This window comes from Carlito syrichta, unplaced genomic scaffold, assembly GCF_000164805.1.
Source record: "Carlito syrichta isolate Samal-C Ts95f unplaced genomic scaffold, Tarsius_syrichta-2.0.1 Scaffold307155, whole genome shotgun sequence".
NCBI classification, from domain to species: Eukaryota; Metazoa; Chordata; class Mammalia; order Primates; family Tarsiidae; genus Carlito; species Carlito syrichta.
The window spans coordinates 1,973-15,817 of NW_007251251.1; positions in this window are offsets into that span (position 1 = coordinate 1,973).

Below are 13,845 nucleotides of genomic sequence, written 5' to 3' on the forward strand. Positions count from 1 at the left end.
CCTGGCCTGCAGCCCCACGAAGGACCCCGGGACCAGGCAGAAGGCGCCTCCGTCCTAGCCCACACTCAGGAATCATCAAGGAGCACAGGGAAAGGCATCCCCTTTCCCCCTCTCTTGCCCCTTCCTCCAGGGACCCAAGAGCTTCCGGATGACAATTGCATGGACCAAGGATATCTCCTGAACCTCCCTCCTCCGCCTGGACACTGGGGCACCCCTCCAGATGTTGGAGCGTTCCACCCCAGCGGGGACAGGGACAGCGGTCCCCCTCCGGCTCCAGGAGTCTGGACTGGCTTTCAATGGCTCATCACCTTCCAGCTTCTAAAACTTAGTCCCTGTTCCCAGACTGGAGACCTTGGGATGGGGGAGACTATGGCTGGCTTGGGCACTCGGCCTGGGCACTGGATCCTAAGACCTACCAGGCCCGGTTCTTCCGGGGCCACCTGAGCCCCCAACCCCGTTGCTTGAGGGGCTCCTTTGCCAAAAAGACGGAGGACATCGTGACTGGGACTCTGGGTGGGGACCTGAACTAGCCCCACCTTGCACTTGTAGCCCTTATTCGAGATTTGAGGGTTGAATCAAAGAAAACCCCTAAGTGAGGGAGTCTTTTACTATGTGTGGCTTTCGAGGCAAGAACTACAGAAGCCACCTCTCTTCCCCTCCCCTCCGTCCAGAGAGAGGGAGGGGTGAGTTTCAGACGTTTTTCCTAAGGACCTAGTTCTTCTTCCATGTACAGGACTTTGCACAACTTTGGTTTTAAAAGCTGTTGAAAAATAGGAAAACAAAGGGCATTGTTAACAGATAGGACCAAATCTCCCCCCGTGCGGGCACCTCTGTTCTGCCCCGGCCTCCACCCCACCTCCTCCTCTCCTCCAGTAAGTTGGCAGTTTTGGTGCCAAACCCCAAATCTCCAAGGAGACATACCAGGCAAGACAAACCCCCCAAACACCCCCCTTCCGGCGGCCTTGGAGACAGATCGCTTCTGGGCTGGAGAAGGCTGGGTGAGGTGCATGGGAAGGAAGGGAGGGCTTGAACCCATGCCTTTGGGGGTGAGGGGTGATGGCCTGGAGGGCTGGTGGCTCTGTCCCTCCCTGACCCCATCGTCCTCCAGAGCTAGCTCCTCCACGCCGATGTGGTTAAACCTCGAAGGAGAGGCAGCAGGCTGGAGCTATATATGTGTATATATAGTACGGATTTTTTTTAAGAGCAAGAGAGAGGCAGCCTCCTCCCCGCTGTGGCTTCATATTTATGTGTCCCGTCCTCCTGAACGGATCTTTCTGTGTGCTACGAGCTGAGAGAGAGGGGTATGCACCCCGACTGGATTGGAGTTTTGTGGGAAATGTAAGAGCCAAGAGAGACAACGGTGAGTCTCGAAGGGTCCCACCGCAGGGGAATGGGAGCAAAGCCAATCCCAACTGCCCCCCAGCCTTCTCATTTCTGCTCTCTTACTGGACCCATCTTTATATATAATGTTAATAAAAAAGAAGAAAATAACCACTGAGCTCTTTGAACTGGAGGCTGGTGGCAGCTCTCGCGGAAAGGGCCTGGGAGTTGGAGATGGTGTTTCGTGGGGAGGAACCTCCGATCTACCTGAGGGAGACAGGTCCTCGGGAAAGCCATTGCTGAGGCCTGGCCTCCGGTGGCAGGGGCTCCTGACCCCATGGCTGCCCCCCATCTGGTCAGGTCTGGTGAGAGGCTCCCGGCTGTGACCTCCCTGACTCGACTCTGGCGGCTTGGCATTCCCTGCCAGCCAGCCCCTCCGTGCCACCGCCGCCGGGTCACCTCAGGGCTGCTCTTTGATCTTGAGCTCACACGCAGACATGCTTACACACGTGTGTAAACCCCTTGTCTCCACGCCCAGGCACTCCCAGCCCCTCGCCCTTCTGTCTGTTCCTTCCAGCTCGGGGTGAGGGTGGGGCCTCGGGAAGGGGGACATCACAGCTCCCTCAGCTGGCAGGGGCCCAGGGCCACTGGGATCCAGGCCTGGGGATGATGGGGGTTTGGGGATGGCGTTTATCTTCCCAGGGAGGGCTTGGGCCCTGACTCAGAGCCCTCTCACACGGCCACCTTCCTCTCCTAGGGGCCCAGCTTCAAGGCTTTGGAGGTGGAGAACTGGAGGTGGCGGGATGAATGGAGGTGTGTGTTGAGGGACACATCTCGGCATGAGTGGGGACAGTGTGCATGCCGGCACACTCTTGTGAAGCTGCTTGTCTCATACACACACAGACCAAGACATACCAGGACAGCCTTCTGTTGCCACATAGACAGGAGTTCCACTTGAGAAAACGTGTCACCTTCTACAGGCATACCATAGACACAAACGAATACTCGAGACATGCCAGCATCACATGAATCTACAAAGTCAAATCCATAACACTCCAAGAGACACAGGCTCCCAACACACAGGTGCACAAACCATGTCACTCAAAAGTCACCTCAGTGTCAAACGCACACACATCCACACACACGCACACACACACACGTGCACACACACAAACGCAGCAGACGGAGGCAGCTCCCTGTAATGGAAAAAGCCTTGGATAGAAAAATCGGCATCACCACGTAGCAGGGGAGGTGACCTGGCTCAGCCTGGAACCTCCCAGTCAGGCCTTCAGTTTCCTCATCTGTCAAATGGGGATGGCAATTTCCACCCTGCTGGGGCTGTTGCCAGGCACAAAGCAGAATAAGGATGAGGAGGCAGAAGGAGCAGGGCTCAAGTTCCCAGAGGGATCTGTCAGACAGTTACAGCCACCACACAGATGGGGGGTTCTCGAGCAGGGTTCAGAGCTGGGGGGACCCAGGCCCCCTCCATCCCGCTCCCTCCCCCTCTCAGAAGGCAGGCCCTTCCCTCCCCCATGCCTGCGGGAGGCAGAAGGGAGGAGGGCCTGCAGCCCAGGGATGCTGCCAGCCGGGCTGGCAAGGGTTAAGGTGGCAGCTGCCAGGCGGGGCTGAGCTGAGCAGTTTGGTTTGAGGGCTGCGTGCAGGCAGGAGCAGCGAGGCGGCAGCCGGGCAGACTTGCTGGAGACACTGCATTTTATTAGGGCTGGGCTGCCAGCAAAGGGAGGGAGAGGGAAGAGAAGGGCAGAAAGAGAGAGGAAGGAAGGAGGGAGGCTGGGCAGGCAGGCGGCGGCCCAGGATGAAAGGATGTTGTAAGCTCCTAATTCCTCCCTGCTCATCCCTGCTCTGTCAGGCTGGATTAACTGCCCAGGTGACCTCCTGGGGGTCAGCCCCACCCCTGACCTCCCCTTCTTCCTCTCATCACCTCTAGGCCAGGCGGGTTGTGCTCTTCACCAGCCCCGGGGGTCCCTTGGGTGGGGGGCTGGGCAGAATGCCAGGGTGGGGCTGTCGAGTCCCTCTTCTGCCAGGTGCTTCTTGACCACACCCACCACTTCATGACACCCTTTGGGGGAAGAGGGGGGCTAGGGAACCCCAGTGTGCCCTGAGGGTCACTGTTCTCCAAACCTTAGAAAGAGCTGACATTTGTCAGTCCCCTACTCCACGCCGGGCACTTAGGCATGTGATCCTCACAACAGCTTGGGAGGCAGGTGGTAGAGTGCCCACTTTCCAGAAGGGAAAACTGAGGCTAGAGAGGTTCGGTCTCTGCCAACGTCACATAACTAATACGTGGCCATGCTGGAATTTGAACCCAGGTCTGCCTGGAGAGTGGATGCTCTTAATGGGTTTTTAGGAATCTTTGTTTACTGACACGCCCCCCGCCCTCCAGCAGAGTGTCCGGAGCTGGAGCCATTGCAGCTCCTCCTATCCCAGCCCCCAGTCCTTCCCTGGGAGGAGGAATGGAGAGGGGAGGGCTTCTTGTCCTAGGAAAAGCTTAATGCTGTGGTCAGGAATGTGCATGCCGCCATCAGCTGATCCAAATTTGAATCCCGCCTCTACCACTTCATTGGTTGTGTGACCTTGGGCAAGTCACTTAAACTCTCTAAGTCTCAGTTTCCTCATCTGCAAGGTAGGGATCAAGCTACCTACCTAGCAGGGTTGTTGAGAGGATTAGATGGGATAATGTGACTAAAATGCTTAACCAGGTACCCAGCAGACGGTGAGTACTACTCAGCTGTATACCATCATCAGGCTGTTGATGACGGTGACAAGGGGCTCACTCCCCACCTGGCATCCTGCACCATCCAACCCCCCACACCCCAAATTCAGACCCAGACCCCTGGCTGCACTTGTCACGTTGGCTGGTCCATCCATCTTTAGGTGCACACACACACACAAAATTAGCCACTATTCACCAAGGACCTGCAGCATGCCAGGCACTTCCTAGGAGGTGGGCCAACCAATGACCAAAGTCTGAGCAAACGAGGCACAGACCCTAGGCTGGGAGCTCCAGGGCCAGAAGCAGCCCACAGTCTCCCCACTGGGGAAGCCCACAGTGGGGCACACCTGACACAACCCAGGGAGGACAGGGTGGACTGTCAGGGGGAGGACAGGATGGACTGTCAGGAAGGCTTCCTGGAAGAGGGGGCCCTTGAACGATGCCTTGAAAGAAGATGGAAGCATGACAGGGCGCAGATGAGGGTCTGGGCACACACTCCCTGGAGACCCCACCAGCAGTGTGACTCCCCAGGCAGTTGAGAGGAATGAGGCTTGTGGGAAGGCCTGAAACCAGCAGCCTCATGGGTCACACTGCGGCCAGTGCTGATTGAAGGGAGTTACAGACCCAGAGGCCCCCTTGGATGTTGGGCACAGGGAAGGGTCGGCTTCTAGCCCCTCAGGTGGGCAGCAAGGTGCCCCAACACTCTGAGCTTGGGGGAAGGAAGCTCTTATCCCTCTCCTGGGAGGGGACCACTCCTGCCCTTCTTGTTGGGGGAAGTGGATGAGAAAGATGGTCTCTAACCCCATCCCTGACACTCCTCTCTGGAAGGGGTCCCAGGCAGTAGGAGGTCTTAGAGACCCCACTCATACTTCTTCCCCCCACACCATCAACGCCGCTTCCAACGCGGACAACGTGAGCAAACATGGTGGATGGGACTTTTGGACAGCCGAGAAAAACCCTTGATGTCCAGCCTCCCAGCCCTGGCTTCCAAGACCCTAGTGAGTGTGCTGGTTGGCTAAGTCAGCTGTGTTGCATCAACTAAGTCCAGAGGGGATCTGAGGGGAAGGGGAGAAGAGGGAGGGAGGGGAGGGGAGCTCCAGCCAGCACCCTGGCCTCTGTTTTTCCAACTTTAATTGCAGCGTTAATCACCTTAATAAGCTGTTTACCAACTACCCACAGCCTGAGACTGGGAGACTTAGAAGCCAAAAAGTGCTTGGAGATGAGTTTCTGAGGCCCCAGGGAAGGGGGCAGAAGGACATGGTTGATGGCTCCTGGTGGGGCTGGGGGCAGAGGGAGCAGGTGGGGGACTTGGGGAGAAGGCTGGGGCTAGGACTTCAGGTTCAGCTTGTCCCAGGACCCAGCAAGCCCTCTCCCAGAAGCCCTAGGGGTTGTCACTTCCCCAGGGAAACCTCCCCTGCTTCCAGCCTGGGTCCTCAGCCCCATCTTTCCATTTTGTCACTCGGCCCTGCTTGCCACCACCAACTCAGTGACTCTTCCCAGGCTCCGGAGTCTGCATGGCGCCTTCTTTATGCTCCATCCCCAGCTCATAGCTTGGGCATGAACCACGCAGAGCACTTTTGTTCACCCAGGGGAGGGCTGCTGGGCTGGAAGGCAGGGGTCCTGGGGATGCTTTTTATACCAAGGTCCCTGGGGTGCTGGGACAGGATCTGAGCTGAGGGTCTCAGGAATGAGGGTGGGGACTTGGGCGTGTTCGCCTGGACACAACCCCCCCACCTTGTGCCCAGCACAAGCTGGAACAGCAAGATGCTCAGTGAACATCAAATGCATGAATGAAGAAACGAAGATGGTGAGCTCTTGGGACCCCTCACACAGTTCCTCTCTTGGCATCGGACCCTCAGGGCTATGAGGGGGAAATGACGACCACGCCCTCTCTGGGCTGCTGGGGGTTAAGTGAGGTGACAAGAGGGAACCCAGTGCCCCATCTCACTACTCTTGAGTGAGTTGCGGGAGTTGATCCGTCTGGCCATCAGGAGGCAGGCCCAGAGAGCCTTGTGACTTGCCCAAGGTCACACAGCAGGTGAGGGGCAGTACTCTGAGTGGGGGGCCTCCTCTGCCTACACCGAGCCACATCTGGACAGTCACTATGGAGTGGGCTCTCAAACCCTTGCAGGCCCAAGAGTGTCCTCTGGATAACGGTGGCCCCAGTGATCTGAGGCCCCAACACGGTTTTCTTCAATTGGCCTTGTAGGCTGGGCAATCTGGGAGGCTTCTTGGAGGTGGGCCCGTTGACCTCAGGAAGGCCGTGGGAACTCAGAGGCCCAGGGAACACTGAGGAAGGGTCTGGAGTCTCTCTGCCTGGGCTGCTCTCTGCCCAAGCTGGGGAGTCAGAGGAGGAGGGGCTTGGGGGGGCGGGGCAGCCAGGACAGGCCTCCAGGAAGGAGGCACGCTGGGGAGGGGGACTGAGGGGGGGCGGGGCCTCGAGCCCCAAATTCCTGGGTTGTCTCCTGAGGCAAATCGGAGCAGGATTGGAAACGTCTGCTGAGTAAGCAGGGAACAGAGACTACACACCCTGGAGGATTAGCTGGAGTGGAGGAGGGGTGCCCCCCCCAACCCAGGCAGTTCACCTCGCACCTGGCAAAGGCAGCAGCGTGCCCTTCCCTGGGACTGAGGGCGCCTGGCCACGTCATGCGCTGCGTGTGGCACTGTCCCACACCCATCCCCCAGGCCAGTCAGGCATGCCCTGAGCTCAGGAATCACCGATGGGGAAGGGAGAGGATGACACGCCCTCCGCTGGGGAGGGGGGCCGCTGAAGAAGTCCGAAGGCCAGAGGGAGCAGGAGGTGGGCTGGACAGAAAGGAGGCAGAAGAAAATTGTTCCCATGTTGGAGAGAGCCCCTTAGGCTCTGGGCAGGGAAGATGGAAGGAGGACCTATTGTGTGCTAGGCCCTATGCTGGGCGCTTTCACAGACACTCTCTCCTTTGAGCCTCATAACAACCCGGCAAGGTCAGTGCCATTATTATCCCATTTTGTAGATGAGACAGTTGAGACTGTGTTACCTCAGGTCAGTCACTTGCCCTCTCTGAGCCTTCCTTACTTTCCCATCATCTATAAAATGGAACTGATCGTATCTCTCTTGCAGGGCTGCGGAGGAAATTAAATGAGATAACACATGTAAAGGGCTTAGCCCAAAGCTTGGCACAATGGTGGGAGAGAAACAAACAGTACCCTCAGTTTTAGATGAAATTAGCCGTGGGTGGTAAGGACACTCCTCAGTTGGCCTAGTTCTATGCACCCTCAGTGGGTCCAAAGTTGACCTTTCCTCCTCTGCAGGGGAGGTCTCACATAGAATTCCTCCCTCTCCTGGGAAAGTGCTTTCTTGATTCCAACCCAAGCCTGCCATGCTTCAGATATAATAGAAGGATGAACACTCAGGAAAGAACCATGTCTCGCACCAGTAGAAGGGAAGACAAAGGGGGTTAATATGTGTCAGCTACCAATCAGCTAAAAAGCTGCCCTCCACACCTAATTCTTACAATATTTTATTGTTTTGTGTTTCCATTATAAAAGCAATTTTTCTTACTTATTGCTATACTAGAGCGTAGCCACTGATGTCTTATATTTATCTTGTATCTAGCCACTAACCCAAAATTATCTTGATTAGGAAAGTTTTCTGTTTTGTCTTTGTTTTTATTTTTTTAAGTGTGTCTGGAGTCTTCTAGGTATGCAATCAAATATCAGTGAAAAAAAGAAAGAGTTTTATCTTGGCTTTTCTGCCTAGTTGGAAGGATTTGGGGGTTGCAGGAGGGATAATCTTTCATAAATGAAGAAGTTGGGGGCCTTGTCTGCCTCTGCATTAGCTCTGGCTCAAGTAAGCAGTGGATGGTTTCACCCCTTCAGATGCCTTCTCACCTAAGGTGCTCAGGGTTGTCCTGGGAGCACAGTCAGACATCCTTACTCTTCAACCATCCCCCTGCACAACTTCCTCCACTCATCACCAAGTACCTGTGCTACTGGATGTCTGAGGGAGACAGCCCACGCCAGAGCTTTGCTCAAAGGTGACCCCCCAGCCCACGAAGGTGCTTGTAGGAACAGAGACTCCCAGGCAGAGAAGAGCAATCAAGGAACAGGGGTACTTGGGCAGGATTCCTCACAGACAGAGAATGTTTTTTCTTGCTTGTCAGTTGGAGATACTAATTACTAATCCTTGCTAAATCCTTACTGTATGATAGTGCCTTTTGTGTTTTAACTCATTAAGTCCTCACAACAACTCTATGAAGCCTGTGTTATCACCTTCATTTCCAGGTGAGGAAAGTGAGTTACAGAGAGAGGTTGAGAAACTCACCCAAGGTCATAGAGTTGGACTTGAACTCAGGAATCTGGCTCTTTATTATTTGTGCTCCCGGGGGCTGAACTATTCTCTTCATGATTAAGTGGTAAGCTGGTGGGTCGGGGGAAATTAGGTGGGGTTGGGGAAGAGAGACACTTCTGACACCAAACTGGTCTATGCAAGGTAAAGGAATAAGCCACCATATCTCCTGGCACACCTGGTGGATTTCCCAACTCACCAAGGACGTACTCTCCCTGCCTCCCTGACCTTTGGAGGCATCATCTGATCGTTATCCCTACTGCATAGGCAAGGATATAAAGACCCAGAGAGGTAGTGACGCGTCCGTCCAAGACCTCTCATCTGAGTGCCTGCATCCCAAAGTATAAATCCGTGAAGGCTTTCTGGAGGGGGAGGCAAGTGTTATTTTTCAAGGGGGGGGTATAATTCTTGTTGCTCAGATGGAGCTACCAATGGGCTGGGAGTGGGAGGGGCCCAAACTCAGAGATGAGTTTCAGGGCAAAATTCAGGGTTTGGAAAGGGGGGTGGGAGGACTTGAGGAGGTAAGGCAGAGACCTGGGTCACATGGGGGTGGAAGAGGCCTGCACTGGTGGAACCAGCTGATCACCCTGGACTCGGGGAATGTGACAGGAGCTGGGCAGGGGCATGTCAGGAGCCTCCTGCCGTCTGGCTTCCCCCAGGATCTGTTGGAGCAAAGAATTCCCAGGGGCTCCAGGGCTGGGAGGAGGAGTTTGCAGCAGGCCCCGGCTTGCAGAGACCGAGAAAGCAGCTCCTGGGTCCAGCACGGGAGGAGTGGTCTAGTGGCTCCACAGCAGGCAGGCAAGGCGGGCAGTGGGAAGGGCATGGCCAGGCCACGTGCCCCTATCCCCTTCTTGTCCTCTGCCCAACCCATCTGCGGAACCCCTCCACCCTAAAGGTAGTGGCAGCATCAGGGCTGAGGGAGGGGTGAGCAGGCGGAAGAAGAAACTGAGCCAGGAGCCCCTCAGTCTGAGAGGGGAGGCCAGTGCCTTGTTCTCTGGCAACCTCCACTAGGAGGGAGGATTACAGTGTCGATGGGTCAGGCCAGTGTGCAAAACAGGACAGAGAAGATGATCGCAGGGTGGGCTTCTAGGTGGAGGAGACTCCTAGGGAATCTTATGCTGTAAGTGGATAATTCCAATGTTGTGCTCCTGACTTCGTTATTTGGCCTCTCTGTGGACGTGGGTGGCTGAGAGAGTGGGCCCCATCACAGGCCTGAGTGGAATCTCCTCATGCCAGCAACAGGAGCTTTCTTGGGTTTGACCCAAAACCCAACTGAATTCTGAAAGGGATGATTTATATGTGTATTCCACAGAGAGTGGCACCCTCCCCTGGAAATGAAGTCATCCCTCCATTTTCAGGCCAGAGAGGCTGAAGGCCTGGCGCTGTGAGGCGGGGAATCAGAAAGTTTGATGTTTGGAGGAAATGAGGGGCCAACCCCTCCCCCCGGAGGCTGGCCAGACGTACCCCCAGGATGCCAGTGAGGCTGAGTCCCTCATCGTCATCACACTATGGGGCTGGGAACAGTTGCAGAATGCGTCCAGTCTGACAGGGGAGGAAGAATCCTGTGCTTTGGGAACCCTCAGGATCATGGGAGAGGCAGGGTCTGCCTTACAAAGCTGCAGACTGGAGTGGAAAGTGGCAGTAGACACACGTTAGGGTCCCCATCTGCCACACACACACAGGACTTAGCAAGAGAAGTTATCTGAGAGTATATGTAACTTGCCCAAGGTCACACAGCAAGTCGGATCAGATCCAAATCTTTGGCTCCCTCCTTCCTTCCTGGGGCTGGTATCACCATCGGGGCAGGGGAGCTGAGGGAGACTTCCAAGGGAAAGTCCTCGTAAGCTCCCCTTGACTAGCCTCTGGGTTCCTGTGGCTGAGCTGGCCTCGATGGCCTTGTCTGGGAGCCATGGGTTGTGCCAGGAAGGATTTGGGGTCAGGAGTTCTTTTTGCTGGAGCTCAGGAAAAGAAACCGGCAAAGCTTCAGGGAACAAAGAAAATAAAATCATAATAAAATTATCAGGTTTCTGCGGCCATTCAGCCTCCCTCCCCAACCACTCACCAGGGAAATATTCCCAGAAAATAGGAGATGGAGAGCCAGGAAAAGGGGAAGGGAAGAGAAGGGGGCGGGAGAAGAGAGAAAGAAAAAAGAGAATTCCCCTATCCTATACACACACCCACGTGCACTCACACACAGGGATGCTGTCCATATATTTCTGTGTATGTGTGTGTGTTTCTGCCTATGGCTGAGACCCTGGGTAGCTCCTTCTCGGGGTATCCCTCTGTGTCGTGCTTCTGCCTGTGAGGCTGTCAGTTGTGCATGCTTTCTCTGTGTATGTCCGTGTACAGCCCAGGAATGCTTCATGCATATGTGTGTCCCTGTGTACGACTCTGCCTGCTCCCCACATCTGTTGTGTGTATCCGCCTGTCTATGTGTGCATTTCTTTGTGGAAATGTGTGTGCACGTATATGCCTGGCTCCCTGGGTCTGGCTATCTCTGAGCATTTATCTGGAGCATTAAAATGAAACTTTCTGGCTGAGCGAGGTGACTCACACCCGTCATCCCAGTACTTTGGGAGACCGAGGTGAGAGGATTGCTTGAGCCTAGGAGTTCAAGACCAACCTAGACAACATAGTGAGACTTTGTCTCTGAAAAAAAAAAAAAAAATTAGGTGTGGTGGCACATGCCTGGAGTCCCAGCTACTCAGGAGACTGAGTTCGGAGGATTGCCTGAGCCCAGGAGGTTGAGGCTGTGGTGAACCATAATCGTGCCACTGCACTCCAGCCTGGGCATTAGAATGAGAACCTGACAAAAAAAAAAAAAAAAAAAAAACAACCTTTGCATTTTAAGTTTTGGGGTAGAAGCGTCTTTTATTCCTCTCCTTTAACCCATCTGTGCAGGCTAGGAATGGGGGAAGAAGAGGTCTGGAGAGGTGGCCGCTTGTCTCTCTCTAGGCCTTTTCATCTAAGAAGAGAGACAGCTGTCACCCAAGGACTCACTGATGGAGTTTCTCCCCACCCCCAAGTACAGCAGATACGTGCTCAGAGAAGGGGCGGTGCACAGAGAGCCTTGGAACGAGAGAGGAAGATGTGAAAGCCAAATACTTGGGGGTTGGTGACTTTTTCTTTTCGACCATAAATGCTGAAAGCTCACTCACCTCCTAGAACACGGGCACCCAGGTCAAGAGGACCCTAGTTCTGAAACCAGCTCCTTTGTGGACAGGATGGAGAGGATCATGGTAGGGCGAGGCCCGTCCCACACCTTTGCCTCAGCCTGCCTCCTAGCTTCTGCCTCTAGCTCCTAGTCAACTCCATCTGGCTCCTCCTGCCTCCTCCTGGTCAAAGAGCCTGGGAAGGAAAGGGTTATCCCAGGGGAAGGTGGGTGGGAAATACCTGTAGGATGCTTTTCTGGAAGAAAGAGGCTTCAGAGCCCCCAGGACAGAAAGCTGAGAGGAGATTTGCCACCACTACAATGAAGGGAGTAGAGATTAGACACCAGGCAGAAACCAGGCAGCGTTGGGGCAGGGGAGGAGAGGAACGGGTCTCTCATCGGCTCCTCAGAAGCAGAAAGTCATTGTCCTCCTCCTCTGGCTTTTCCCCTCTCTACCCACTTCCCTTATACATTTTGGGGAGGTCCTTGATCTCCAAGTCCCCGTCTACACAGGCCTTAGCTACCCAGATAACATTCCACTGACTCTCTGGATACAATCCCAGAGGCAAGTCCAGGCATCCACACTCAAATGGGGTTTGGAGCTGAGTGAATTGGCTGCCACAGCTATGCAGACATTTTGTCGGGGGAACAACCAGCTCCCCACCCCCACCTCGGATTTGGGGGTGGAGGAGGGGCGGCCTGTCACTCGGTGTCTTCCCCCTCGCCCCCATCCCATTCTCCCCCTTCCCACCTGCAAGTAATTTGGCCAATGGGAGGGCTGTTAAGATTGCGGTGTGGAATCCCTCAAGATCTGTGTGCATTTGGTGAGGAGGGGGAGAACTCCTTTCCCCCCAGACCCCTCGTGCCCTCTTCCTCTTCACGGCAGCAAATTACTTGTAATTATCTCACATTGAAAGCCTTCAGGAGCTGCTCCCAAAATTGCTTTAATTGAATTAATTAAATCTCATTTTGCTGGGGAGAGCACGGAGGCATGTCTTAAAATAGGATAGGGAAGGCAAGTGACCCAGAGAGAAGGGAAGCCCCAAGTCAGCGTCCCATGGTTGAGCCCCTCAAAGATGATGACATGTGCCCTGGACATTTTCCTGGCACTGTTTTCCTGTGTCCCGATTTCAGATGCACCATCGTTTGCATCGGGGACCTTGTCTGTGTCCCGCTCTCAGATGGTGAGGACCAAGGCTGTGTTGATTTCTCTATCCCCATCCTCTCTACCCCCCACCCCTCACAGGAGGCAGGTCAGCCAGAGGCAGATAGGGAATGGATGGCAGAGGAATTCACCCTCCTCCCCCCTCCCTCCCCGATAATCATAACAGCAGTTGGAAATGCCATTTATGAAGAGCTTACTGTGTTCCAGGCACCGTGTCAAGCATGTTACAAACACTATCTCATTTTGTCATCATAACCACACAGCCGAGCAAGTCCTATTAGTGTTCCGGTCTTGAGGGTGTGTGTGGGGGGGGATGAGGCTCAGAGAGAGGCGAAGCAACTTGCCAAAAGTCACACAGCTTGCAGGTGGCAAAGTTGCAACTCTTTGGAGGTCAAAGGCCCTGTTCTTAGCCATCCAGTCTTGTTCCCCCTCCCTTATTGACCCAACTTTCCCAGTAGGGCTTCCTCATGGGAAGAAACTGGATAGCTTGGGGGAAGGGAAGGGGGCATCTCCTCCATGGAGCTTCCAGGGGAACCTCCCTGAAGCCTAGGAGAACTAGACCAGCTCCCAAATGGAAAAGAGACTCCCCTGAAAAGGGCAGACAGGGGTGGGGGGAGATGCTGTCAGCTCAGCAGGCCCCTGGCTGAGAGAGTAATTACACTCCTTCTGCTACTTAACTTTACAACCTGGGCTGTTGTTTTAAAGACACGACTTGTGTTGGGCTGTCCAATTAATCTCGCCTTTGGAGGCTTTCCGAGATGGGGTGGTAGATCTTATCTTCGGTCTGTGGAAAGAGGAGTGTGCAACCTGCAGTAGGAGGGAACAGCTGCCCCAAGGGTCTGTGGCCTCAGAGGAGACCCAGAGGAGGGACCTGGGACTGGGGCCACTGAGAGCCAGGGGCAGGGGAAGGCCTGGAGTGGGGAAAGGAAAGATGTCTCTCCTCTTGTTCCTCACTGCTCTGGATCTTGGCTTCGGCTTACCTCATGCCGCTTGGCATCCCCAAGAGAATCTTCCATGTGTGTTTTGGGGAGTGGGGGTGGCCATTATCCCAGAACAGGGCAAGAAGCTGGGGCTGAGGAGGGACTGACTATAGGCGTCTGGAGTTGGGGGACTTCCCCAGAGCATCAGCCCCCCCCCCCCCCCCCCCCGGG